The sequence below is a fragment of the Ovis aries genome, chromosome 10 (assembly GCF_016772045.2).
Source record: "Ovis aries strain OAR_USU_Benz2616 breed Rambouillet chromosome 10, ARS-UI_Ramb_v3.0, whole genome shotgun sequence".
In the NCBI taxonomy this organism is placed as follows: domain Eukaryota; kingdom Metazoa; phylum Chordata; class Mammalia; order Artiodactyla; family Bovidae; genus Ovis; species Ovis aries.
Window position 1 is genome coordinate 48,574,399 of NC_056063.1, and position 21,810 is coordinate 48,596,208.

Consider the following 21,810-nt stretch of genomic DNA (forward strand, 5'->3'; position numbering starts at 1 on the left):
AATGAATTTGAATTCCCTTTTGGAGGGTGGTATTGTTGAGAGCGCCTGCTATAGAAATCCCTGCTTCACGTCTCTCAACTTGAAACTAGATCTGGGTTCTTACAAGGCTTCTCCTTAATGTCTCATTTTCCTCCTCCAAATCTGAGAAGAATGAGCAAATGATTGAAATAATGAATATTGCCAGGTCTGCGGCATCTCTTTCAGAAGACCATTGGTAAGACTAAATAAGATAAAACTCGTGAAAACATTTGGTAAACTGTCCAAGTGTTCTGTTAGTATCAGTTAGTAGTGTTGATTCACAGGGGTTCCAGATGGAGAGCTGCACTGAAACTGGGCTCCTGGCTGTCAGAGGAATTGTTGTTGTTTTAGTCACTGAGTTGCCTCTGACTCAGTGCAACCCCATGAGCTGTAGCCTGCCAGACTCTTCTGTCCATGCAATTCTCCAGGCAAGAATACTGAAATTTGTAGCCATTTCCTTCTCCAGGGGATCTTCCCCACCCAGGGATCGAACCTGCGTCTCCTGAATTAGCAGATGGATTCTTTACCTCTGAGCCACCAGGAAAGCCCCTAAGGCGTTTTAATTTGTAAAAATCAGCCCATTGTCACAGAGATAAGTGAGCACTTCTGCAAAATCTTCTAGAAGGTGGTTTCACTATGGAAAGTGGATAAAATGCATCTCATCAATCAAGGCAGAGCAGGGAGATGAAGCTGAGGGAGAGCGAACTAATTAGTAATTACAAAATAATTGGCCGCTATGCAAGCAATAAAAATAATAAAATATTTTCCAAAGCATTTCTGGCATGCTGGAGTGATTTCATTAAGTCAAATTTCTCCCAGGGCTTAAACTCTTCCTGCATGTGAATTAGTCCCTTTGGGGGCTATTCTTTCTGTCAGGTATGAGGGAAGTTCTCAAAGCCCAGATTTTTAGTAACTTCTAAGTTTTTTACTTGATATACAGAAAATGGGTAGGACTTTCAAGGAATGTAATTCCTTTCCCTTACACTTTAAGAATTACAACCTCAGGGAAGGAAGGAGAGCTTTAGTCTCAGGTGAAATTGCTTGTGATCGTAAACATATAATATGATATATGGGCATAAATGGAGACAGTCTGAGAATTCACTTAATATGTTTTTTTGACTGCCTTCAAGCAGTAGATACTGAAGGACATTCAGTTCATGTTTTATAACCAGTGTAGAGAATATTGTATCTGAAAGCCTTTCACTCCCTGCCTGTCATTTTTGGAGAGGAGAGCAACTCCAGGTTACCCATGCATGCTCGATCAGTCGCTCAGTCGTGTCCGACTTTCTGCAACCCTATGGACTATAGCCTGCCAGGCTTCTCTGTCCATGGGATTTTTCAGTCAAGAATACTGGAGTGCAGGTTATCCAGGGGAAGTTACCTTTTCTAGGAAAAGTCACATAGAGAGAAGAGAAGGAAGACCTGTAGGATCCATAATGATTTATTAATCCTGAAGCCACAAGCAACAGTCATTTCTTCTGTAAAATCTAATTGACGTCACTGACTTTGAACATTCATGCTGATTGCCTTTGAGTTCAATCTTATCTTGATTTCATCATACCACCTACTACCTCCCTCTACCTTCAAACAATGGACCCATCAAGCCAGTTCTGAGCATGCCCCAGGCTCACTTTCCTAGGGGAAAATTGAGCATTACCTCATTTCCTGAAAATGTGTCCAACAGAAACAAAACACTTCTCTCTATGAAAAGCAGACAGCAGTATTAACGTTTGCCAATTTGGTTGGTGATTTGCTCGCTTTAAGGACCACAGAATGTTTGTAGTAAGGCTAAATGTGTGCCAGTGTAGCCTTTGGGAAGCTTTTCTTTTTTGTTCTTGAATATATATTTTTAGCAAATGAGAAATAATGATCTTCCATTACAAAATAGATATGTGGTTTGCACAAAATTAACATGATTTGATGTTCACCCAGCAAAATGAAAGTTGTGATGCAATATTTCAAGTCAAAAGTATTTTATGGAACATTAACATATCAAGTGAGAAGAATGTTCTTTGTAATCCATAATATTGATTCATTAAAAAAAAAGACTTCATGGAATAGAATTGTTCATAAGTTATTATTGCTGTTCCCATAAAAATATTTTCTGTTTAAATTCATAACAAATGTTCTGAGGAGGAGAAATGTCTTTTCTATGTTCCATTTAACAACACAATAACTTTGTTTTCAGAATCTCATTTTATTCCAGCTGGAAGATATATGATCTTGTTATACAAAAACAACCACTTCATCTCTACAGAAACTTATTATAAGAATTTATGATTATCATGTTCTATGGAGGGTGCAAGGCACAATCTTTATCAAGTTTAAACTACATGCCGTGCAGCTGAAACCTCATCTTTGGGAGGATTAGATCGAAATTATTTCAATAAAGTTCTAAACACAGTTGAATGTTAAGACATTTACAGCTATTTGATAGAAATGTGATCATATGTATTGCCTTATAATGAGACTATTAAATAATGTTATCAGTAATTATGATCCATCCTCACTGTATCTGTTAAATAAAGAAATGGCAAAAGATAGAATGTAGGATAAAATTGTGAGGGAAGGGGCACTGAAGTGTGAATGCTGAAGCTTGGATGTGTGACCTTGATAAGGTCATGTGACAGGTGATTCCATGAAGACATTTCCAAGACTTTTGATATTATTACAAAAGAACACTTCTGACACAAGATATTCCTGGCTCTAGGTCTTTGAGGTTCATTTCTCTCGAAGATTCCTTTTCTTCTGACATAATCCTAGTCATAGTTTAGGTCAGGCCTTAAACAGCCCTTGCTCTGAGAGTTGCCCTGTGTACCCCATGTTATTCACCCTTGGTGATCAGGTTGGAGTCCCTGCTTTGAACATGCATTTCACCCTGAGCTTCTCCATTTGTATTACCTCACCTAAAATTTATTACTATTTATATTCCCCAAATAAGGACAAGGATCTGGCTGCCATGCCAACATGCTATATTCACCTCCTGGCACAGAACCTGGGGTATAGTGTATGCTCAGTCAATATTTTATGAATTGAATGAACAGATCTTCATTCTCACAGTTCCATTATCACCAGGCTATTAGATATGAACTCAACACTTGTTCAGCTGGAAGATGGAGGGTTTAAAGAAGAAACAAATTTCCCTCTCAGTTTTCTAATTATACCTCCTAAACTTTTGTCTGATGGATATACTGATAAAGACTCGAAGGAAGTTGTTCTTTTGCTCAGTTGTGTCCTACTCTTTGTGACCCCATGGACTGCAGCAACTGCCCTCCACCAACTCCCAGAACTTGCTCAAACTCATGTCCATTGAGTAAGTGATGCCATCCAACCATCTCATCCTCTGTCTTCCCCTTCTCCTCCTGCCTTCGATCTTTCCCAGTGTCAGGGTCTTTTCTAATGAATCAGCTCTTCACATCAGGTGGCCAAAGTATTGGAGCTTCAGCTTCAGGATGTTGTAGGTAACAACAAAATATCTTAAAATTAAGACTCCTTTTTTGAGGTCCCACGTAACTGGGAGGTTCAAAGAGTATATTTGGCTTTGGGAATGAATGGATCTAGGAGTTCTTATCATGCAATTATAAAGCCACTTTTCTTTCTCCTCTTTTATCACTGCTTTCTCTGTGTAGACTTATTCTTTGGGCCTCTGTGGTGGCTCAGTGGTAAAGAATTCACTGCCAAGGAGGAAACATGGGTTCAATCCCTGGGTTGGGAAGATCTGAAGAAGAGACTGGCAACCCATTCCAGTATTTTTGCCTGGGAAATCCTATGGACAGAGGAGCCTGGCAAGCTATTGATGGGGTCACAAAAGAGTTGGACATGACTTAGAGACTAAATAATAATAATCCCCGCATAGACTTATTCTTAGGCAGGATCTTACTGCTTGAGGGTAAAGTTGGCCCCATCTTACATTGTTGGTATAGCTCAACAACCCATATCAGCCCGGATTTGATCTTAGGTCAAATCTCCATCCCAGGATCCATTGTGCAGCCATAGAAGATGTGGAAATTTGTTTCCCCTGGGGAGGTGCTCACGGGGTGTGGGAGAGGAAAGAGTCTCACAAGAAAGAAGAATTTGTTACCAGAAAAATGGAAACAACGTTTAGTGGGCTGACGAAAACCTTAGCTAACACGATTAACTGACAAAGAAGTACTGGACATCCTGGAAACCTGTCACCACTGGCTCCCATCAGCCATCTTGATTTTGCTTGATCGGAATGCAGGTGGATGGGAGGGCACTTTAGACATTTGCTTCCTTTCATGTATTGACTCATTACATGAAGTATGTGTACCAGGGTCTAGGGATATAAGAATGAACAGGACAGACAATGGTCTTTGCCCTGGTGGGACAAAGCAAGGAAGCAAATATGATAAAAATTGTAATAAAAGCTATAAAGAAAATGAAGACTATAAAGTCTTCATGGGTTAACTCTCATTTTCTTCATCTTTTCTCAGTATCTTCTAAGTAATGAGGTCCCACCTTGACTCTCTTTTAAAAACTTGTAGCCCACTCCATCCTGCCCTGTTCACTTCTCATTCCTCTTCCTTTTTCTTTATATAGCTTCTTTGATCTAACATAACTGCTGACCTTCTGACATACTCTATATTCACTTATGACATACATATTGCATGCATGTTCAGTTGCTAAGTTGTGTCTGACTCTTTGCAACCCTGTAGACTATAGCCTGCCAAGCCCCTCTGTCCATGCAAAAATATTGGAGTGTCTCCTGCATTGGCAGGCAGAGTTTTAAATTTTATTTTTTTAACCACTGAGCCACCTGGGAAGTCCACGATTTACATATTGAATTTGCATATTTTGTTGTCACCATTCCCCTCCACTGGAATCCCTGCTAAAGGCAGGGATTTTTGTTTTCCTGTTTTGTTCACTGATGTATCTTCCAGTACTTCATACATAGAGGATGCTTGAAAAATATTTTTGAATGAGTGAAGGAAATAGAAAATACTAGAGATGATTTGCTGTTGCTCAATCACTCAGTCGTGTCTGACTTTTTGTGACCCCATGGACAGCAGCATGTTAGGCTTCCCTGTTCTTACTATCTCCCGGAGTTTGCTCAAACTCATGTCCATTGAGTCAATGATGCCATCCAACCATCTCATTCTCTGTCGCCCAATTCTCCTGCCCTCAGGAGATGATTAGGATGAATTTTAGACAAGGGACACGATGATAATTTTGTAAACAGAGATGTAAGCTGAGATGTGAATAGTGAGGAACTAGGCTTAAGGCTATATGGGGAGAATGGGATGCTTTAGTTAAAGAAAGCAGCAGATAAAAATGAAAGAACTTGGAAAGTTTAAGAAAATAAACATACTGGTGGGCTACAGCATGGTGAGCCGAGGGGTGAGTAGCCATGGTAAAGTTAGAGAGATGTAGAGGCCAGATCATTTGAGGTCCTGTAGCCCATGGTAAGGAGTTTGGATTTTTATTCTAGTGTGATGGAAAACCACTGAAAGGTTTTAAAGTAAGGGAGCACATGATTGGAATTACACTTTTATCTGCTATTTCTTGAACTGGTTCAGAGTTGTTTTCCCTGTCCAAATAAACTTAACCTCTCCCCTGAATTTCATTTAATGGGTTTTCCCCATCTCCCTGTGTGCCCTCAATCTTATCTTCATACAGCAGCTCTACTGCTCATATCTGAAGTAATTCTTCCTGCTGAAACCTAGAATGCCTTCCCAATATCTCCAAGGCAAAACCCCAACTCTCCTTGAATCCTACAGGCCCTGACCATCTGCCTCTCCTGCTTTTCTTGCTCCCGAATGCTTCTCTCTTGCTCACTCCTTTACAGACACGTGGACCTTGATGTAATTTCTAGAACACACCAAGCTGCTCCTTCTTAGAGCCTGTCCGCGGGTCCCTCCCCTACCCTCTCCACACCCGATTACTGCCTCTTCACGTTTCTGGTTTGTCTAAATGTCACTTCTTCAGGGAGCTCTTCCTTGCTCACTCCCAATCCATTACTCCACTGTGAACTCTCACTGTATCTTGTACTTTTCTTCAGTAACATTAGATGTACACTTGGATGTTTATTTTCTAATGTGCTTTTCTCTCAAAACTATAAGCCCCATGAGGGCCTGGTCTGTGTCTATTTTATGCACCATCTCTCACAGAACCTGATTGTAGTAGCTTAATACATATTTATTGACTGATGTAATGAGTTAAATAAATAGCTTAATCAAAACACAATTAGACTTGCTTTTTTAGTTAACTCATTATTCATTTATAGAGCTTTTGTAAACACACCCATTCAACCTTATTCTTTCTGCTCTTTTCCTTTAACAGCTTTACTTTTAATTTACTATACTTTTTCTTCCTTGGCTTTGTCCAGAAGTTTTCCTCCATCCATTTTCTTCCGCAATGATAATGTCCTGTGTTGGGGTTGGTTCTCAGGGCCATTTCTGTCCATGAGAGGCAACAGCTCTGTCATTCTGTTTCCTCCCTGCTTTGGGAGCAGGGTCATCCACTGAGTCTGGGCCATTTCTCTATGGACAACCACATAGTGCTCATTTCAGAAGAGACTGATGACTTTTATTTTTTTATTTTTTATTTTTTTGAGACTGATGACTTTTAAATGGTAAGAAATGTGACACCCTCTGGAAGAAGCACAAGCTGGAATCAAGATTGCCCGGAAAATATCCTCAGATATGCAGATGACACCACCCTTATGGCAGAAACTGAAGGGGAACTAAAAAGCCTCTTGAGGAAAGTGAAAGAAGAGAGTGAAAAAGTTGGCTTAAAGCTCAACATTCAGAAAACGAAGATCATGGCATCTGGTCCCATCAACTCATGGGAAATAGATGGGAAATAGTGGAAACAGTGTCAGACTTTGTTTTTTGGGGCTCCAAAATCACTGCAGATGGTGATTGCAGCCATGAAATTAAAAGACGCTTACTCCTTGGAAGAAAAGTTATGACCAACCTAGATAGCATATTCGAAATCAGAGACATTACTTTGCCCACAAAGGTCCATCTAGTCAAGGCTATGGTTTTTCCAGTGGTCATGTATGTTGGACTGTGAAGAAGGCTGAGCGCCGAAGAATTGATGCTTTTGAACTGTGATGTTGGAGAAGACTCTTGAGAGTCCCTTGGACTGCAAGGAGATCCAACCAGTCCATTCTGAAGGAGATCAGCCCTGGGATTTCTTTGGAAGGAATGATGCTGAAGCTGAAACTCCAGTACTTTGGCCACCTCATGCGAAGAGTTGTCTCATTGGAAAAGACTCTGATGCTGGGAGGGATTGGGGGCAGGAGGAGAAGGGGACAACAGAGGATGAGATGGCTGGATGGCATCACTGACTTGATGGACGTGAGTCTGAGTGAACTCCAGGAGATGGTGATGAACAGGGAGGCCTGGTGTGCTGCAATTCATGGGGTTGCAAAGAGTCGGACATGACTGAGCAACTGAACTGAACTGAACTGGAATTCTTGGGTTTGGTTTTTTTATTTTTATCTTTTATATTCTTTTAGTGAAGTATAGTTGCTGTACAATATTATATAACTTATGGCTGCACAATATAGTGATTCACAATTTTAAAGGTTACATTACATTTGCAGTTATTATAAAGTATTGGCTGTGTTCCCTGTGTTGGCTGATATATCCCCATAGCTTATTTAAAAATGTTTAAAAATTATTTTTAATTTTAATTTAATTTTTTATTGAAGTATGGTTAATTAACAGGATTTCAGGTGTATAGCAAAGTGACTTGGTGTTTTATAACATACATTATATATATGCTGCTGCTGCTAAGTCACTCAGTCATGTCCGACTCTGTGCGACCCCAGAGACGGCAGCCCACCAGGCTCTCCCGTCCCTGGGATTCTCCAGGCAAGAACACTGGAGTGGGTTGCCATTTCTTTCTCCAATGCATGAAAGTGAAAAGTGAAAGTGAAGTGGCTTAGTCGTGTCCAACTCAGCTACCCCATGGACTGTAGCCCACCAGGCTCCTTCATCCATGGGATTTTCCAGGCAAGAGTACTGGAGCATTATATATATCCATACATATTTATATACATACACATTTGCTGTGTTGCTCAGTGATATCTGACTCGTTGGGACTGTAGCCAGCCATACTCTATCCTCTCTTGTAATCATCCTCTATCCTATACTGTAGCCAGCTAGTCTCTTCTATCCATGGGGATTCTCCAGGTAAGTATACTGGAGTGGGTTGCCATGCCTCCTTCCAGGGGATCTTCCCAACCCAGGGATCGAAATGTCTTCCACATTACAGGAGCAGAGCTATATATGTATATATACATAGTTTCTTTTTTCAGATTCTTTTCCATTGTAGGTTATTACCAGATATTAATATAGTTCCTTGTGCTATACAGTAGGACATTGTTGTTTATCTATTTTATATATAGTAATGTGTATCTGTTAATCCCAAATTCTTAATTTATCCCTCTAAGTCCCTAATTTATCCCTCTCCTTCTGGAATTCTTGTTTTTTAGCAAGTATCTCCCCACATCTGCAATTAACAGATTAACAATTAACAGTTAATTAATTAATTAGCTTTCTACTTCACAGTAAAAAGACACTGTGTGACCACTAGGATGGCTCAGGCAGAAGTGCTGTCTTGAGGAGCTGTGAGACCCTCTTTAGTGAAAACACCAGGCCAGGAAAAAAGTGAGGGCAGTGTAGCATGATAATGCCATGGATACATTTCTCAAGGAGAGAAGTCAAAGCCATTTTTTAGCAGGCAGAATACATGTTCATCAGGGAAACAAGATTGGAAGTGACTTCAGCTTTAGCCATCCCAGTGAACAGGTGTTGAGTTCACCAACCTCCTTCCCCTTTGGTGGGATCTTGACCTACTGGTTCACTCAGAAAAATCAGTCGGAAGTCCACTGGTGCCTGGCTGAGCTGAAGGAATTGGCTACAGCGAAGGGGACCAGGACTGTGGGGGAGTGACACGCCCTTCAGGAGGGACTAGGAGGGCTGATAGAGAGGGCTGTAGGGGGCACAGAGGCTGGAGAAGAGTCAGCCTTGTGTGGCTTAGTCCACTTAGTTACATGAGGCTCAGCTGTCGGTTGAGAGGCTTGGTTTCACAACCACCTCACCCAGTGTGGGATGGGGCCCCATAATAGAGTTTTATGTGATTCTCGTTTTACCTGCAGAGCATGGTTAAACATGAACTTGTGTGGCAGAAAGGACCAGCCCTGGTTTTCAGCAAAGAGCTTTTTAATAAAGCCATAATAGGATGAATCATAGCCTTCCTCAACCTCTCTTTTCTTCTTCTTATGTAGTTTTAATTCTCTTGTTTGTTTCTGAGCTAATGTCATTAGTTTTATCTACTTGTCCAAATACACTCAAACCTCTTAATAACATCAAGCTAGTTTTTGTTACTATGTCGTATTTCCTGCCAGGTTTCTGTATTAGATGCATGCATGTCACAAGTAACAGCAACTATATGGCAGACTGTGTGAGCTGTTGGAAAGCTTGTGGGTAGTGTTTCCTGGAGATCTGTGGCTGATTCTTCTCTCCTAGTGGCTCCATTGTCACATTGGAAGTTTTGAATAGAAAAATTGTCTGCAAGAGGGTGGTTATAAAAGGAAACCCTCAAATGATTAAATGCTTCAACTAAAATATTTTTACTGTAAGAGCTGAAAAACTGATGTAAGGACTGCTAACTGGAGTTCACGGTTTAGGAGAAAAAATAGGATAAAACTATGACCAGTAAAATGTCCTAACCCACTTACTTGTTTTTTACCTTATTTACTTACTTATTGCCATATGGGTCAATTAAACCAGTCAATCCTAAGGGAAATTAACCCTGAATATTCACTGGAAGGACTGACGCTGAAGCTGAAGCGCCAATACTTTGGCCACCTGATGCAAAGAGCCAACTCATTGGAAAAGACCTTGATGCTGGGAAAGACTGAAGGCAAAAGGAGAGGAGGGTGGCAGAAGATGAGATGGTTAGATGGCATCACTGACTCAAGGGACACGAATGTGAGCAGACTGACTCTGAGAGATGGAGGAGGACAAAGAGGCCTGGCATGCTGCAGTCCTTGGGGTTGCAGAGTCTGACACAACTTAGTGACTGAACAGCAACAAAAAGCCATGCGGGGAGTAAATGATTATTTTGTTTCTTTAATTTTTGTTAAACAATTATTTTAAAACGTTTTCAATGTAAATGACTTTCTTTTACCTAAAAGTATTGCATACCTTACTTATATATTTGAGCACATGTTTAAAACTTGGTTTGTGGTAAAAAGGAGCATTTCTCCTTTGTGTTATCTGACAGGGTGGCAGGTGGACAGAAGAGTGAAATTTTGTGTTTTATTCCATTAGAAGGCTAAGAAACTTGACTAACTCCCCTTATTTGGAGAACAGGAAGTGGCCTAGGATTGAGATCCAAAAACATCAAATTTGTTTGATGTTACCAGTAGAGACCTGCCTTGATGTGGCTTCTTCAGATGTAACTGGAACTGAAAATTGTGACATCCAAAAATGGTGGGAGAGTTTGAGGAACATTAGTCAGAACCTGTTACTTGAAATTGCAGCCGCTGAAGTCACTATTCCCAGGGTAAATGTCTGATCTTACAGAATCTCTGCAATTGTGATTATCTGAGAAAAGGTTTGTTTGAGAAGACCAATAATTAATTAACATTTTGAGGATTTCTTCTAAGCCATTCACATTTCTTTGATCTCTTTAGCCACCTCAACTCATTTCTAGTCTTTCTACTTCTTGACTGAATCAAAGAAACACAATTGGTGGTTTCTTGATGCCTGTATCAAGATTACCTGATGTTCCTTAAGATAAAGTTCTAAATTCCACACTGACTAGAAGGATCCAAGTTTTGGAAGCTGTATTTTTGTTAAGCTCCTTGTTTTTTTGGCATCCTAAAATTTGGAAACCACTGGTCTCTAGTATAGAAACCAATAACCACACATATAATGAATACTTAGTTGCTACTGATATTACTAGCTGAATTAGTTTTAATGAAAACTAAGGCTGAGTATTTGACATTGTTGCTATCTGTTTTTGCTTATTTAAATAATTCTTTCTTTTTAAAAACTGAAGTATAGCTGATTTACAATCTTGTAATATTTTCAGGTATATAGCAAAGTGTATATGTGTGTTAGATGCTCAGTCGTGTCCAGTTCTGACTTTGTGTCGTCTTTGTGACCCCATGGACTGTAGTCTGCCAGGCCTCAGGCACCTCTGCCCTTGGAATTCTCCAGGCAAGAATACTGGAGTGGGTTGCCATTCCCTTCTCCAGGGGATCTTCCTATATATATATGTATATATATTATTTTTCAGATAGTTTTCCATTATAGGTTATAATAAGATATTGAATAGAGTTCCCTGTGCTATACAGTTAAGACCGTGTTTATCTGTTTTACATATAGTAGAGTGTAACTGTAAATCCCAAGGTCTTAATTTATCTCTCCCCTATTTCCCCCTTTGATAATCCTTAGTTCATTTTCAGTCTGTGAATCTGTTTCTGTTTTGAGGATCAGTTCATTTGTATCATTTTTTTTTTAGATTACATAAATAAGTGATATCATATGATCTTTATCTTTCCGTCTGACTTACTTCCCTTGGTATGATAATCTCTAGTTCCAAATAATTCTTTATAAAGAGTGTGATACCTCAGAATAAAAGAGAAAAATATCACTAATTTTAGCCTCCTCTCTTCTTGAGCTTAGAATATTCTAGACCAGTGGTTGTCAAGTTTAGCTGTGCATCAGAATCACCTGGAGATTCTGAATCTGTTAGAACACAGATTGCTGCCCTCATCCCCAGTGTTTCTGGTTCTGCAGGTCTAGGATGGACCTTAAGAGCTTTCTTTTCTTATAAGTTTCCAAATGTATTTGTCTTCTAGGGTAGATGTCACAAAAAACAAAATACTGGGTACCCTGAACAAAAGAAACTTATTTCCCTCACCGTCCTGGAAGCTAGAAGTTGAAGACCAAGGGTTGAGTTCTCAGAGGCCTCTTGTTGGCTTGCAAATGGCTGCTCCCTTGCTGCCTCTTCTCACTCTCTTTCCTCTGCACCTCTGCAGCCTTAGTGTCTCCTCGTGTTCAAATTTCCTTTTCTTATAAGGACATGAGTCAGACTGAATTAGGGCCCACCCTAACTGCCTCATTTTAAATTAATCATCTCTCTTTTTTTTAATCTTTCTTTTTCATTTTTTAAATCATGAAAATATGATAACACAATTACGGGAGACTTGGAAAATACAGAACAAGGATACATACGGTTCCACTATATATTGCAATTATTTGTTTTAAGTAGATAAATTAAGATTTTTTGTTGGAGCTTTAATATCGGACTCTCAGAAATGAATAGAATGAATGTATAGAGAAGTAGAAGAAGATAGTAGACCTGAAAAGCATTATGAACCAATTCAACATGATGAAGATTTATATAATTTTCACACAACAGAAGGATACAAATTCTATTCAAATGACTTTTGAAAAGCCATTTTCCAATCAAGTAAGACAATTCTTGGTTTCCTATTTTTTCTACCAACTAACTTTCTCCCAGTGATCTTTCCTTCTTCTCTGTTTCATTTATTATCCTTGGCAGAGGATTTTCCAGTTTGTAGTTACCTCTCTCCATCCTCACTGACTTCAAATCTGATGCTTCAAGTGTCAGATAGTGTTACCCACCCCACGCAGCCCAGCCCCAGGCACAGAAACTGTCAGTAACCATACAAGCTACAGGATGTATGCCACGAAGCCAAAGCTAGCCTGAACCTGCTAGACTCAAGATGGCCAGCAAGTAGGCTGAAGTGTTAGTCTCTCAGTCCTGTCCGACTGTTTGTGACCCCATGGACTGTGGCACCAGGCTCCTCTGTCCGTGGGATTCTCCAAGCATGAATGGTAGAGTGGGTTGCCATTTCTTTCTCCAGGGGATTTTCTTGACCCAAGGATCTAAAGGGGGAAAGAACTCCCTGACCAAGCCAGGAGGATTTGGTTCAGCTAGGACCCTGGAGGAGGGGGCCTCACATCTAATTTGGTAATGATACCAATGTGAGTATCTTCCCAGAAATGCACATTTGTGTATTCAGATCGGAGCTTATCTTGTTTGTTACCGATCTGCTCTTCCTCCTGACTTCTGTGTTTCTGTTCCTGGTATGACCATTTCCTTGACACTAAAATGGGACCATGAAGCCATATCTAACATTTTACCTTGCTCTGCTCCCCATGTCTCATCAGCAAGTTGAAACATAACTACCTTTGTATTTCTTTGTCCCCTTCTCTTCTATTTCCCTTGCATCCAGCTTTATGTAGGTTTCATTAATTCTTCTTTGAATATTGCAATAGCCTTCTAGCAAAAATCCATTCTTTCAGTCTTTCTCTCCTTTAATGAATACTATCTCCTGTTGCTAGATAAATCTTCCCAAGTTCAGTTCAGTTCAGTCGCTCAGTCATGTCCAACTCTGCGTCCCCATGAACCACAGCATGCCAGGCCTCCCTGTCCATCACCAACTCCCAGAGTCCACCCAAACCCATGTCCATCGAGTCGATGATGCCATCCAATCATCTCATCCTCTGTTGTCCCCCTCTCCTCCTGCCCTCAATCTTTCCCAGCATCAGGGTCTTTTCCAATGAGTCAGCTCTTTGCATCAGATGACCAAAGTACTGGAGTTTCAGCCTCAACATCAGTCCTTCCAATGAACACCCAGGACTGATCTCCTTCAGGGTGGACTGGTTGAATTTCCTTGCAGTCCAAGGAACTCTCAAGAGTCTTTTCCAACACCAGAGTTCAAAAGCATCAATTCTTCTATGTTCAGCTTTCTATATAGTCCAACTCTCACATCCATACATGACCACTGGAAAAACCATAACCTTGACTAGATGGACCTTTGTTGGCAAAGTAATGTCTCTACTTTTAATATGCTAAGTTGGTCATAATCTTCCCAAAGCTTAATTCTAATAAAAAACTTTGACAGTTTTCCCACAGTCTGTTCAATAGGCAACATGTCTACCTAAATAAAGCCCAGGGTTCTGTTACAAGAAGAAAGGGTGAGTAGGAAACTGTCAGTGTCTGCCCATCTACCCCACTGACTCCGGAAGTATGCATCACTCCTTCCCTTTCTTCCTCAAGGGAGATACTCTGAAATGCAATGCACTTAGAGCCTCCAGTTCAAGGTTAAGGATTTCTGCCTGTGTAGTCAGCTCCCTTAGATATCAAAGGGAATCATCATGGTGTGACAAAAAGTTACTACCCATCTGCCATGCCCAATATTCAACAGTAGATTAGAAACATAAAGACTGCAGTCTAACTTACATGGAGAAAATCAAAGACTCTGGGCTATAGCAATCTCCCCCCCCCCCCCCCCCCCCCCCGCCGCTTTTTTTTGGCCACATGCATGACTTGTGGGATCTTAGTTATCCAGACCAGGATTGAATCTGGGCACTCTGCACTGGACCACCAGGGAATTCCCCAGAGCAATTTCTAAATCACGTTGGTTGAGAATAGTGAAGACCCTAGCCTAGGCAGTTGAGTGATTTCCACGGTTATTGTCCTCAATGCCACGGGCTCTCTCTCTGGGATGCTCTTACTGGTCGACTCTTCTATATGGTCTTTCTAAGGTGGGCATTCAAGAGTGGGCTTTTTCTTAGGGGCTGCATTCCTATATCACCTCTTTCTGGGGATAAGCTTGAGGACTCAGGGATTATTTAAGAGATTAATATCATGATACCACTGGCTAGCCTAGGGTTTTATGAGCAATACAAATCCTACAAGCCCAAAGGGCTTCCAGTTTACTTGCTGCTCTTCTGTTCTGTGTAGGTAACCCAGAATCAGATACCTTGTCTTTATAAGGTTTTTGAGCTTGAAGACTCTCTTTTATTACATACAGCCCTCTGTTCTTTGCCAACTACCCCTTTCCCAAACTGAGACTATTTGGATTAAAAGGCATGAAGGGTCTTGCTAATTAACTGCTTCCACATTTGACAGAAAGCTCCTAAAGGAAGTACACTGTACCTGACAAAAGCAACAGGCCACGGATTTATCTCTCCTGAAGGCTGCTTTTGCTTCTGCTTTTGGCCATGGCTTATAATAGCTTCACTTTGAAGTAAGAAGTACATGGCTTCTTCAGTCTGAAAAGACTCCAAGTAAGACTCAGTCTGCTGGCTATCGGCTCTTAACAAAGTTGTCTTCCTCCCCACCCTGATGGCAGATTGGCTAGCTCTAATCTGGGTTCGTCTTTTTTGTAGAATATTACTGGCAGTGTTTAGAATTAGCCAATACACACTAACACTCTAAAAAATGTCCTATTATTTTCATGAACGTCACAACCCTTTGTTTGTCCCTTCCTGGGTTCTGCTGGCTACCGTTTTACCAGGATTGCCAACTTTCCAGTCTGCAATACTTTTGTCGTTGCGTGTCATCCAACCATGTCCTTTAAATGAATCCTATAGGTTAGATAAAGCAGCAGTCCACTTTTGCTATAAAAATCTTTATTAGTTAAAATTAAGTTTGGCGCATGTGTCAGTGGCTTAAATGATGTGGAAGTTGATCTCTCTTCCTTGTAAAAAAAGTTTTGAGGGAGGCAGTCTAGAGCTGATATACAGACTCCACAGTATACTAGTGTTTCAGGATCTTCTGACTTTCCTCATCAACTGCCTAGAATGAGACCATTGACCATGTGGTTCAAGTTGGCTGCTGGAATTCCAGACATCACATTTGATTTCCATACACAAAGATATAGGAAGAAGGAGAAGAGTGTAGCCATCCTCTTTCTTTGAGATTTTTCTGGGCATTCTATACTACATTATATACTCCATACTACATGATAACTGATGGTTATAATGAGCTTCAGAGAAAGTTCACAAGCTTCTGGAGAGGCTGGATTGATGTATCCAGCTGTTTATCAAGGTTCTGCTACTAAGTGAAGGGAATGTGGATATAGGGGTTGGACATTAACAACCTCTGTCACAACTAACTTTAATATTTAAATAATTATAAATCAAGGTAAACAGTTTTATGTGCCTTAAGTGATCTTCAAGTAGATTTTAGTGGGAATTTGGGCTGGCAGGGTGGGGGTGGGGTAGATTAGAGGTAGTTTCCAACTAGTTGGACCAAGGAAGACTATTTTTTTTAACTGTAAAAAACTGTACTTATTTTTTAATTGGTAGACAATTGTTTTACAATTTTGTGTTGGCTTCTGCTCTACAATAATGTGAATCAGGCACGCTTAGACACGTGTCCCTTCCCTCCATCCATCCCACCCCTCTAGGATATCACTGAGCACTAGCCTGGGCTACTTGTGTTATCTCAGCAGCTTCCCACTGTCTATTTCACATATGATGGTGTATACCACAGAAGACGTTCAAAAGGAGGTAGCGCATGAATTCATTCTTTGAGTGAGAGGGAAGTAGAACATTCAAGCTAGAGAGCCTGAGTTATGAGTGCAGAAATTTTGTGCCCTAGGTGCCTCGCTGCCCTAACCCTAGTCCCAGTTCTGGACTGGAATAGAATGTATATTAAGGAGGCAGGCAGCAAGTAAGGGTGGGATATGGGCTTTACCCAAGTCAGGTGAAGAAACAGAACAGTGCTCCTACAGACGTCAAGAAGAAAGCCTAGCATCGCAGGCCAGTTCTACATTGCAGCCTGGCAATCCTTCAAACAAAGGAAGAATTCTGCTGTTGACCAGCAGTCTAATTTCTTGTAGACCGTACACCAAAGACAAATTACATTCATTTTGCCATGGATATTCTGAGATTCTGAGTAACATTTTACTCTTTTTATGATTAGACCTATATCAGATATTGAGTAAGGAAATATTCAGGACATCTGCTAGGATGTTAACGTAGCTGACAGCTGCTGTAAAGCTACACAAAACCAGGATAGAGTGGGGGAGGGGCAACAGGACAGCATTCTCCCTGTGTGGGCTGCAGGGCGCATGCTCACATGAGTCAGCTGGGGGGAACACGCCCTGGTTTGCAGTGCAACATTGGTGGGATTACAGTGTTACCCCAGGGATGCAGGGGACATGTCCTGTTCTCAGTTACTCTAGTCTGAGAGTAGCTTGGTCACTTGCACTGAGGATGAAGATAAATAGTTACAAAGGCCCTTAATAAAAACACTAAACTGGGAAATGTGAGAAGTTGGTTATACTGCCTGGTTGTAACATGAAAGCAGAAATGCCACGTCACCGCTTTCCTAACCTCTGCAATTAAGAAACTGGAGTTCTAGGTTTATAATTTCTATAACCACATGTTTTAGATCCTGTCTCTTTCCAGTGATAGTTAAAGATATTGTGCTGGAAACTCCATTCATTAGTTGGTCTGTCTGCTGCTCTCTGATAGATGAGGGTGGGGAGTTGATTGTCCAAAACAAATGAAAAGTAATAGACGCAATTTATTGAGGTACTTTCTAGATGTAAATCTCTTGCCATTCATTATCTCATAAAACTCTTTGTTCTTACCTCTAATTATAGACAGATAATGGAGGTTTATAGAGATACTAAGTATCATGTTCAGTGGTCATCCTGCTTATGTTGGTGAACTTTCTCACGTGGTAACCCACTTCCTCTTGAGAAAACATCTTTGGGCAACCTCAAGCATAGGAAAGTTATTTTTTATATTTGATCCAGAATTTAATTCCTTATAACTTCTGCTTACTGATTCTAATTCTGTCCTTAAATATGCAAAAATAGCTATCATGTTTGCAGGTTTATCTTGTCTCCTGATTAAAAATTCAAATTCCTCATGTGGTCTGATTTCATGCTTCTTCCGTACTGGGCTTGCTATTCTTTGAATATGTTCCAGTTTGTTTATAACCTTTAAAAAGGTGAACATAGTAATCCACCTGTGGTTTCTAAATGCACATTCAAAAGGGGACTGTCACCTCCCTCATTCTAGATATTATACTTCTATTAATGGAAACTAGAATTTCATTACATTTTTTTTAGTGTATCAGGAAGGAGGCATTAATATTTTATAGTTGACTTCCATTGAAGACACTGCTAACAAAATCTGAATCTTTTTTCTTTTTTTACATTTGTTTTGCTACACTTTGTTACCTCCATACCCTATTTCTGCAGTCAGGTTTTTTTTTTTTTTGGATGCAGGCATGGATCTTACATTTGGCACAGTTAAATAGCATTTTATGAAATTCAACCCATTGAAGATGCTGAAGATCTTTTTGAAGACTGATCTTGCCATCCACTGTACTGACAATTACTTCTAGGTTCCTTTCATCAGTCAATTTGAAAGCCTGCCCTCTATATCTTCTAAGCAAGTACAACTAATAAGACAGGGCAGAGATCTAACCAGTGTTTGACACTTCCCTTCCATTTGACATTGATCCAGCAGAAGGAGACCAGTCCCTAGCACCTGTCAGATGGCAGTCTGTCTTTCCTGTGCTCCTTTTGGCATTCAGATACTTGTTTATAATCTTTTCCCTTCAGCTATGGCCTAAAGTCTTTCATCATTTACTGTTTCAAGGTCTGCACATTTTCAAGTCTAACTCATAGCCTACACTGTGCAGGAAGTTTGTTCTGAACAACTGTGATTTCCCATCTCCGAATTCCCTTTGCATAGACTCTTTTTATTACTATTATTTTATTTGTTGAAGCATAGTTGATTTATAATATCATATTAGTTTGAGGTGTACAGCATAATGGCAACCCACTCCACTGTTCTTGCCTGGAGAATCCCAGGGACGGGGGAACCTGGTGGGCTGCCGTCTATGGGGTCGCACAGAGTCAGACACGACTGAAGCGACTTAGCAGCAGCAGCAGCAGCATAGTAATTCAGCATTTTTGCAGATTATACTCTATTATAGGTTGTTTTAAGTTAATGGCTATAATTCCTGTGCTATGTAGTATATCTTCATTGCCTATCTATTTCACACATAGTAGTCTGTACCTGTTAATCCCATACCCCTAATTTGTCCCTCCCACCTTCCCTCCTTTGCATAGACTCTCATTCTCAACCTCCAGTATACTGGAGATAAGCTCTGTCTTTACCTCCAGTCTCATGCAAACAAGAACATGTTATTTATTAGCCTCCAGCATCTTGGTTACTATAATGTCAGGCTGAGGGTAGTGCTCCGTTGTTACTTGCTTTTGGTTGATTAGGGCAGCATTTCTCAATGGCGGATGGTTTTGTCTCCCCTTCTTCCCTCCGGAAGGAACGTTGGGGAATGTCTGGGGATATTTTCAGTTGTCTCTACTGGGGAAGATGCTACTGGCATCTAGTAGGTAGAGCCAGAGGTGCTGCTCGACATCTAAAATGCACTGGACAACCCCCCGCCTCCCCATCAAAAAAGTATCAAAAGTGTCAGTACTGGGGCTTCCTTGGCAGTCCAGTGGTTCCGTGAATCCAATACAGGGGGCATGGATTCGATCCCTGGTGAGGGAACTAAGATTCCACATGCTAAGAGACCAACAGAAAAATACCTGTAGTGCTGTTAATTAACCATGTATTAGACAATTCAGATGTGTTCCGACTGACTTTTTTAAAGGGGCACACCATCTGCCTATTGATGGGTACTTTTTGGTGGCAGGTAACCATTCTTAGAATGGATGATGTTTCTATTCAGTCACGTCTGTGGTTCAGGCCAGGCCAGTTAGTTTTGGGTAAATGATTGAAAACTTGATGGTGAGGGAGGTAGCAGGTATCACTACAGACATAATGAAGCTGATTTCACAAGCTTCACCTAAAAATTAGTTTGATTACTTTCTGGCCATGCTCTATTCAAATATCTAGGGTTTTGCCTCCTCAGTCAAATAAATTTTTTTAGAATGAGATAATAATAGCTTTCCTCCAATTATTTCATAAAGGTATTTTGAAGAGAAAGGAGATAATGTACTAAAGAATTTTGAATTCTCTGCTGGGGAAATTGCTATTAAAACATTATAATGATAATTAGCAGTGGCATTCTGGGGTATGGAAGAACAGAGTAGCTTACATACAGTGCGTTACATTCCAAAGAAAAGAACTAATTAAGGCAAACATCGTTCTGGTTCTAACACCTATTTCTGTGGCCAGGGCTGATCCCTTAAATAGAAATATGCCTTCTGCCTATGACCCAAGGAGACCCTACTAGATACTCCCTCCCTGACCCATGGAATGGGGCCAGGGCAGAAATACTGGGTGAGGAACAGTCAAATGTTTGCCAATTTTAGTGTGCAGAATGCTTTGACAATTTCTAAAAATTGAAGACTTATTAGGTGAAGAAAGTCATCTCTTGATGAACTCAGCTTGTTTTCATGGTCTCTTCCAGATCTCAGGGGATTTTTTAAATTGAGGTATAGTTGATTTACCACATCGTGTTAATTTCAGGTGTATGGCAACGTAATTCAGTTATACATATATATACATATTCTTTTTCAGATTTTTTCCTTTATCTGTTGTTGCAAGATATTGCATATAGTTCCCTCTGCTATACAGTAGGTCCTTGTTGGTTATCTCTTTTAAGTGATACATAGTAGTGTGAATCTGTTAATATCAAACCCCTAATTTCTCCCATCTCCATGGTTTCCTTTTGGTAGCTCTGTTTTCTATGTCTGTGAGTCTGTTTCTATTTTGTAAATACGTTTATTTGTACCATTTTTTTGTGGGTCTTCCACAGATTGTTGTTGTTCAGTAGCTCAGTCATGTCCAACTGTTTTGCGACCCAGTGGACTGTAGCCCCGCAGGCTCCTCTGCCCATGGAATTTTCCAAGCAAGCATATTGGAGTGGGTTGCCATTTCCTGCAAGATTCCATATGTAAATGATATTATATGATGCGTGTCTTTCTCTGTCTGACTTACTTCACTTAGTATGACAATCTCTAGGTCCATCCATGTTGCTGCATAAGGCCAGGGGGATCTTTCAACAGCCACAAGGAGTTAAAGGACTTCTAAGCGGTGACAGTATGACTGCCCCCAAGCGTGTGTCCCTTTGGCATGCAGTCCCTAGCCTCCATGACGCCTGCCCGCCTCACCTACTGTTTGTCTGTGCCTCTGTGGCTGCTGTGTGGTTGGCATCCACCCCCACGCTGGCGTGCCAAAGGAGTGAATGAACAATGGCATAACCTGGCACTGACGGGTGTTTTAATAACTGTGGAAAATGAGGAATTTACAGATGCATGAGTCAAGCACCCACTTCAAAGGTCCTCACCCGAAATCCTCCTGAAATTAGAAGCAATACTACTGAACACAATGCAACCTTTTGCATGGCTGCCCAATGTTACTATAAATCTGTGTGCGCAGCGTTTGGGAAAGTTACATTACTGGGAAACCGGTGCACTGCTTTCATCTGGGATTTATGTGTAGTGTTCAGTAGGTAGGCCCCGCTTGGGAAATAGGAGGTATGTCATGGGAAGCAATTTGCTTTTCACCCTCAGCCAAGACTCAAAACAGGCCCAGGCTATTTGACCAGTTACTTCACCAGTGACCCTATGTAGTTAGATTTTCCTAGGACTAAACTGCCTTTGCTTTGAATAAAGAACATTATCTCTCTGTTGGGCCTAGTCTGAGACTCCACCCACAAAGGGGAGAAACAAGTCCTCTGTGTCCCACTTCTTTGTCCATATACCCCACTTCCTCATGACTTCTCAGCAGAGACTTGAATGCTTACGGTGTTTTTAGTAGACACTGTCTCCCCTGCAACGGCTCCCTGTTCAGGTCTGTCGTCTTCAGCCAGAAAGCTGAGGAAAAAGCCAGATCTACTTTTTCCTCTCATGAATAATTGCTGCCACTCAACCAATGCTCAAGTTCTCATGAAACCTCATCTTACCCTGTGAGGTAGATATTTTTCACCTCTATTTTGTACACAAGGGAACAGCTTCAAGAAAGCATAAATAACTTGTCTAAGGTCACACAG